Here is an 8,868-nt window from a genome sequence, read left to right on the forward strand (position 1 = left end):
ACCAGCACCTATAGTATTGGTGTTAGTTTTTCTATAAACTGGCACCTATAATCGTTCAAAGGTGCCCTTTTTTGTATTTTCAGCTCGCGAAGGTGGGAAATGGTCTATCAATACCAGTTTTAGCACTTCCGGCACCTATAGTGCCAACCTCTATGTGTCTTTTTGTAATAGTGACATCATCGTCGTCTCATATAGCGTCACGACGTTCGCTGTATCATCGAGCTCCATCGGGGGAGGTGCACGCCGATCTAGCCTTCCTGATGACGAATCCAAACCACGATGAGTCGCCACCCTCCCCTTCGTGCTAACTTGAATAGAATATCGGAATTAACTGAGAAAGGTCTAGTCACGCCGATACAAGCGAAGTTGACATAACTTACTTCCTTACTAAAGATCGAAACGATCTTGTCCTGCTCGAAACTAAGAACTCATCGAAATAAATGGTGACGATGCGCCGAAAGTAATTATATTGATTCATGAAGATATAGTCTACAAAGACTTTGGGTGTACATATTTATACCCTCATATTGATACAAGTTCTTATCGGGCATAGGATATGACTCTTACAAGAAAAGAAAAATAACTAATCTTCCCTATTTAAGAGATATATTAAAAATATGAAATTTCCTCTTTGAATTCAGCTTGATCTGGATAAACTTCCATCTACCAAACAATTTTTTTCGTAACCAAATCCACTAGAGACCGTACCAAATTTTGGTGTTAATGTCAAGCGAAAGCAATTATTTTAGAAGGAAGAGGAAAACCTAGGGGGCTTACGTCCTCATTTCACTCTTTTTGCTCCTACGAGACACAACTCAACTACATTACATTTTAGACGATCAAATCACTAAATGATCTCTCTCTACGGCACTTTTCACTTCTTTTAGGAACACGAGGAGCCTTAACTACGACTGTTGCACTTCACTCAGCCGCCAACACTAGATCTAGCGGCCATCGAGGTCTGTCTCAGCTAGATCTTGTAGTTTCGAAGTTGGCTGTAATCCCTATCCAAAGACCGGTCCTCTGTTGCTGTTGTCGTTCGGAGGCCGGCCTGTCGTCGCCATCCCATTGCTGCCTACTTGGTGAGAGAGAGGAGAGGGAGGAGTGAAGAGGAGATGGATGCATGAGAATGAGCAGAGAGGAATATGAGAAGAGAGACAGAACGAGGAGACTGCCTGATATTTTATAAGGTCCGTGTCGAAACATGATTTCGGCAATAATAAAAGGGGGTAGCGTACGAGACCTAAAGTGGATGGATGCAGAGACAAAGGATTTAGACAGGTTCAGGCCCTCTCAATGAGAGGTAATACCCTACTCCTGTTTGGGGATTTGAATCCGCCGGGTGTAGTATAGATCTGACGATCTAGTTGTTTCATCATGCCCCTAGAGGGGCTCCCTGCCCTCCTTATATAGGTTGGGGGGCAGGGTTACAAGATAGAAACCTTAACCAATACGGCATCGGTTTCCTAAATCTACTTTACAATCTTATCAAACCAGGACTTTAGGCCGTTCCATAATATACAGGGAAACGTAATACCCAAGTCATGATCTGTTACATATTCCATAGACATAAGTTATCCCCTATAGCCAGTCGGATAACTATGCCATGTAGGTATGGGGTACCCATAATCTCCACAGTCCGACGGTTCTGTATAAGGTTCATTTTTACAAATGGCTCTCTTAAAATTGTCGTCTGTCTGAAAATCAAGCTTTTGGTACATTTTCGGTACATTTTTCTTGTGTTTTGTTTGTCCACCGTCATTAAGAAAAAAGGAGTGCGCTAGGAAAAAACATTTTTTATAATGCTCTACACGATATCTTAACTGATTAAATTTCCATATAATAAATAATAAACGAAGGCAAACATTCCTCAAAGTTGCCTTGTTTCTACGCATCTGACGGTGGGATTAAAAAACAAACTTCTCCGGGAGAACACCACAAAATACAATACCCACATGTCCTTAACTTAAGAGCTTTCCAATTAAATCCCCCAACAATATATGAACAGCCGGATCAATGAATATCCATTATCCAAATGACATAATGTTGATAATTAGAGATGGCACAACACTAGATCAATGTGAATCCACTGTAGCCACTTCAAATACTTGTAACATACCCAAATTCTAGACCTTAAAAATTTCCTATCAAAATAGTTGGAAGCTAACTTTTCCGATTTTGAGAGCTAAAAATTTCCATTTTTAACCTAGGTGTGGTCAATCTAACTTGAACCTAAGTAAAATTTGAGAACAAATTAAAAATTTTTCATTTATAACCTAGGACATAAATGCAAACACGAGTAAAAGCATGCATACTTGCATAAAACATGTTTTGACTTGAGTCCTTCATGTGCATTTGAATCTTTGATTTGCATTTCATAATAGATCTCATGAATATTAACTAAGATCTAGATAAACAACTAAACCATTAGGGCCTAGTGCTAGCTAGAGGAAGTTAAAATAGAAACCATACACCTTAAAATATATCAACATAGCTAATGTCAAGCCTCACAAAACTAATTTGGATATCCATCTGAAGACATGTCATGAACATGAAAGTGAACAAATAAATTATATCATATAGGGTATATTCTATCTTAATCATCTCTATAAGCATTCTCTTAATTTAATACTGAAGTAAACTTATGCATAAATAGGTAAGGAGCTTATGACATGTGTAAGGTAAACTGTAATTCTAACATATCAATATCACCTCAGGTTAATGAGAGTCCAAATATAACTTTTATAAACATTTACATGCATTTAGGAAAGGGAAACACATATAAGACATAAGTCTTGAGAATTATCTAAAATAATTCGTGCAAGATAAAATCATGGGAAAATTCATGTAGGCTCTACTCAACACATACAACTCACTGTAATTTTGGTATAATTTAATAACTAAATTTGGTACCTCAAATAAATCAGTCAAACTAATAAAAACTAGATTAACTGTAGTTCTTAATCGGCTAAAACCATACTTTGTCTAAAAGTGCATTTAACTGCATAAAAGTGTATAAGTAAAATAATTTATTCAAATACTAGGTCATTTATCATGAATAAAAATAAATTTTCCAGAATTTATCTTCTCTGTTTAGGTCTCCTAAAAATTCGAACTAGTTTCCAAAGAACCCATATTCCTCTAATTTCTGTGAGTATTCTATCCATAAATTTTGAGTGCAACCAAAGAAAATAGAATCTAGGTATCTTCATCTACCTTCAGAAAAATCCACACCAAATTATTCTACCCACAAGTTAAATAATTGAATTACTAAATTGGGAGAGAGAAATAATCCTGAAAATCATTCAAACCTTTTGTTCACCCACGTTTCTGCGCAACCCTCTTACCCTAGCTTAGTTTGCCACGACCTGGACCCACTTGGCAGCCACTCTGGCTCATCCTCACCCTGTGCAAATCTTCCAGCCGACCAGAGACAGCCGAGAGAGAGAGAGAGATTGGCGCTGGCTGTGTACGACGCGTGGCCACAACGTGTCGACGCCATCAAACTCCTATTCTAGCCTTCTCCTCCCAGCTGCATCTCCACACATCATTCTCCACCTCTAAGCCAAAGAAACCGAGGGAAGAGGCTCTCAACTTCTCCGTCGCCCTCATCCTTGCCGCCGGCCGCGAAGAAGACGACTATCGTACTCGTCAATAAGCCAGGGTAATCCCCATCTCTTTCGCGTTCCATACTCTCATCACCATGCCGAGGATTTATCCTTTGAATTTCATCCTCTATCGTGCAGCGGATCGACGGGAACGCCGTCGTGCCCACGTGTCACGCCCAGAAATTCACGAACCAGAATTTCTAAGCTGAATGTGCATTAAACCCCTGTCCAGGACCAGCCAGGGTACACAAACGACAATTGTTGACATACAGATCCACGTCTTACAAAAATATAAAAGATTACAAATGCAGCGGAAAAAGATAAAAGCGAGCTAAGCCTGAAGACTTGACTCCTGCAGCGGGCGACTCCAGTCCACAGGCAAACCTTGACGGCAGCGACGAAACCAACCTCTTCGAGACATCTTCAACTGAGAAGGACTTCAACTCTGGTGTGGGGGAAAAGAGAGCAAGACTGAGTACTACCCACTGTACTCAGCAAGTCATACCGGAAGAGGAGGTATGATGCAAGATATATCCAAGGGAGGCTAAAGGTTCTTTTGCATAAAGCCGGCATTTCAAAGCAGCAGTTGAAAGCAGTAAAACGGTTGTAGTAATTAATCCATATTAACCAATCACTGTCCAACGTTACACCACGTTGCAACAGGCCCAAACCACCTCTTGAACTAATCAGTTCCAAAAGCTAACTAGGGTGAAACTAATCACGGTGAATCTGGTCGACCGCCCATAACCGCGGGCACGGCTATTCGAATAGTTTTACTCTGATCAGAGGTGTACAACTGTACCCACAAGACACAGCCCCACGACACGTTCCCGTGCGCCGACATGCCACCACGACATACCGGAAAGAGGCCGTGACAGGACCCTTCGCATAACCCCCTCTAACCGATCGCACCACACCTTAGGGTTCGCCCCCGTCCCCAGCAGGCAACGGGCAGCCCCCCTTTCGTGCCGCGGTGAATCCGGAAGCCGATCAACCGGACACCCCGGCCGACCCAACTCCATCACGCCCACCCTCGCCTGGGTACGTCGGCTAGAGAAAAGCTACACTACAAGCCCAGCCGTTGCCCACGCTGGCTTGTGGTAAGTACGATAAGTTCTTCCAGGGCATCCCGCGAACCGGTCCTTAAATGCCATGGGTGCGACTAGCAAGACCATGCACCCACAGCCCACCATGAAGTATATTTTAATTAACCAACACCATTGCGGTGGCACTAAATCAAAGCTATGCCAATAATCAAGTCTATGCTTTAATGTGATCCCCTTTTGTGCACTAGTTGAACTAAGCATGGCTAAGCATCTCCTAAACCAACATCTAGTCATTTTAATACCCAAGTTATCAATGGCGTAAGGGAAACAACATATAGCTGAGTAATAGGACCCATCCCACATGATATTGTAAAACAATGCAATATTTAATAGAAATGCGGGACATTTGTAAATTAGGTACAATATGATCAATTGCAATGTATGACTTGCCTTGCTCTCGCACTGATGGAACCACAGCAACGTCTTCGAGAAACCACGAATCGACGAAACGGCCGAAATCTACGCGACAAACAAAGCACACAAGCAAAACATGCTATAAGACTACTGAAACAGAGAACAAAACCATTTTTAATGGATTCTACACATTTTTATGAATTTACTGAGACTTGAATGGACTTAATCGGAGCTCGGATGAATTAGTTATGATTTTTAGAAGATTCTCTGTGTTTTTACTATAAAAGAAAAGCCCTAATCAATTTATTGCGCAATATTGCCCCAGGGCTGACGTCAGCAAGGGGTGGGGCGGCGCCGACATGCGGGCCCCACTGGTCAGCGACACTAAGAGAGAGAGAGGGGGCGGCTGGCAGGTGGGCCCACTGGGCAGTGGCACAAGGCGGGAGGGGCGCGGCTGGCAAGCGGGGCCCACCGGGCGGCGGCTCACGGGGAAAGGAGGAAGGCGGCCTGGCTCGGCTCGGCTTCAAGCCGGCCGGCCGGTTAGGGCGAGGGCGGCGGCGGCAAGCGGCCTCCGACGGCGGCGGCCGGCGAGAAGACGACGGCGGCCGGCGACGCGGGCGACGGTGCATCGCGGCGATGCGCATGCGGGGAGCGGCGGCGCGCGCGGGAGGAAGAGAGAGGGAGTTCTCACCGGGGTTCGGCCGGCGCGGGAGGAAACGACGGCAAACGGCGACGGTGAGCGACCGAAGGGCGACGGCGAACGGCGACCGAGCTCCGGGACACCCTAAGAGAGGAAGTGTGAGGGGTTAGAGGGAGAGAGGGTGCCCACGACAAGCGAGAGCCATGGCCGACGGCGGCGGCTATGGTGGTACTCACCGGCGCGCGGAGAGAAGCGGGCCCTGATGGCGGGATTGGATGGGGATGCGGCGGCCGGGGTAGCTTTGGCGGCGGCGAAGCTAATGGCGGCGGCAGATTGGCTCGGCGGCGGCTCCAGCGGTGGCGAGCGGCGACCGGAGGAGTGGAAAAGGCGGCGGCGACGGGTGTAGCGGTGCGGGAGTGATGGAGGGCACGGGAGGGCTCGGCCGAGAAAGGAAAAAGAGAGAGGAAGGTGCGGGCGTGCTTAAATAGGAGGGGGGGCGGCGAGTCGTGGCCGGGAACGGCGCAATTTCACCGGAGTAGTGGAGGAGGTGGAGGAGGAGAGAGAGAGAGGCGGGATTCAAATTTGAATCCCGGCCATCTCGCGGGCGCGGGGTGAGCGGGAGTGGGGCGTGGGCGCGGGGAGTGCGGGGCGCGCGGGGGAGTGGGCGACGTGGCCCGGGGCGGCAGGGAGCGCGGGGCGGCTCGGCGGTTGCCGGCTTGGGGAGCGGCGGCGGGAGGTTAGGGACGACCGACAGGTGGGCCCCACCTGTCGGCGCCCGGGAGGAGAGGGGAGGTGGGATGGACTTCGGGGAGGGGAGGGGGAAGCGGGCTGGCGCGGGAAGAAATGGGCCGGGCCGACGGCCCAAGAAGAGAGGAAAAAGGAGGAAAGAAAAAGAAAAAGAAGAAAGGATTTTTCCCAGGGATTTAATATTGCACTTTGCTCATTTTAATTGGTTAAAATTATTTCCAAGGCTCTGAAAATTCCACTAAAAATCCTGTTAGCGTATTTTGACATGTAGAATCCAAGAAAAATTCCACATGTCGATTCCGATTATTATTTGCATTTATTAATTTAGGGTTTCTCTCTTGCCTTTAAACAAATAATTTCTTCCAACCATTTATTAAATGAATTTTTGCTAGGGAAAAGAACTTCTGGGCGCGACACCACGGCACTCCGGAGCACGCTCCAAGCGCCGCCGCAGCCGACATCGTCGTCGTTCCGACCACCGTAGACCAAACCAAGCCGAGCCGTCGCGCCAACGTCTTCTCTGTTAGCAGTAATCTTGTGTGCCACGGTTAGTTAGTTGATTAGTTATCTGCATGTTTCCATTTTTTTTCTGAATAAACGCATGAGCTCACGTGTTGTGTGATAGCCATCGTGTGGAGTCTGTTATGAGGGTATCCGAGTTTAGCTCGTTGCCCGCGTCTTGTGCTGGGAGCTCGGATCACGTCGTGTGGTTGTGGGGATGGACGCAGCTAGAGCATGGCGTGAGAAGTGGTCTTGGTGGTTAGTTGTTTCCGTTGTATTCGTTCCTTTATATATGGAAGTAAACAGAAAAGCAGCTGAGTTAAGCGCTGCACAAAATTTGCTCTGTTTCCTCTGTTCTGCGAATTTGCAGGTTTAGCCACAGTACGCATGCGTTGTGTTCGTCTGGTTTCCTGCTAGCGATCGCTGGGGAAATTCCTAACAATTGGTATCAGAGCACGGTTTAGGAAGTGGACTCGTGACCGCGCATTGGAAGGCGTCTTCATGCCGCGTCGTCGCTCGTCGTCACCGATCGTGCGCACTCCTCATGACTCCGGCGGCCGCGCCACGGGCAGCGGCGGGGGTGACCGCGGGCTGGTGATCCACCGCGTGGTGAAAGAAGGAGGCGGCTCGGTGAACTACCCGCTGCTGACCAAGACCAACTACAACGACTGGGCGCTACTGATGAAGATCAAGCTGCAGGCTCGCTGCCTGTGGGCGGCGATCGAGCCCGACGGCGTGGACGTCCCTCTGCATGAGGACCGGATGGCTCTTGACGCTATCTGCAGTGCCGTGCCGCCGGAGATGATTGGCACCCTGGCGACCAAAGCGTCGGCCCGGGAAGCCTGGGAATGCATCAAGACAATGCGAGTCGGCAACGACCGGATTCGCAAGGCGAGTGCACAGAAAGTGCGCGCTGAGTATGAATCGCTTGCGTTCCGCGGTGACGAGACCGTGGAAGATTTCGCTCTACGGCTCACAACCATCGTCAACCAGCTTGCAACCCTCGGTGATCCTGAACCTGCTGATAAAGTCGTCGAAAAGTACCTTCGGGTAGCTCGTCCCAGGTTCAATCAACTCATCTTGTCTATTGAAACTCTTCTCGATATCTCTACTCTGTCCATGGAGGAAGTTACTGGCAGACTGAAAGCCGCTGAGGATTCTGGGCAATCCTCGTCGCACACCGCCGGTGGGAAGCTGTACCTAACTGAGGAGGAGTGGGCTGAACGTCAGAAGAAGAAGGATCAAGAGGCAAAGCGGGGTGACTCGGGCGGCTCTGGCGGCCGCGGCAAGCGCCGTGGCGGGAGAGGGCGCACTGGTGGCGGCGGGATTGCGAGCCCCGAGAGCACGAACTCTGGTTCGGCGCGCAAGGGAGACAAATGCCGAAATTGCGGCAAACTTGGGCACTGGGCGAAGGACTGCAGGAGCAAGTCCAAGCGCGAAGAACAGGCTCACGTCGCCCAGGAGGATGAAGAAGAGCACACCTTGATGTTGCTCACCGGCGGCTGCGTTGACACGGTCGACGCGGCGGCGCCGGAGGGCGACACGCCCACACCGCCCCACCAAGCCGTGGTGGAACTCGTGGAGATGAAAGTATTTGCAGCGCTCGACGACGCGGCTGACCATGATCCCGGGCGCTGGATTATGGATTCCGGCGCGTCAAACCATATGACGGGCAGCAGGATGGCGTTCGCCGACCTCGACACGAACATCACCGGGAACGTGCGACTCGGCGATGGATCCGTGGTCCGGATCGCAGGACGGGGCACAATTCTCTTTGCCTGCAAGAATGGTGAGCACCGCACTCTGTCGAACACCTATTATCTTCCCCGTCTTGCTGCCAATATTATCAGCATTGGGCAATTGGATGAGACCGGCTTCAAAGTGCTGGCGGAGGATGGCATCATGCGGGTCT

Source organism: Oryza sativa, chromosome 4, assembly GCF_034140825.1.
Source record: "Oryza sativa Japonica Group chromosome 4, ASM3414082v1".
NCBI classification, from domain to species: domain Eukaryota; kingdom Viridiplantae; phylum Streptophyta; class Magnoliopsida; order Poales; family Poaceae; genus Oryza; species Oryza sativa.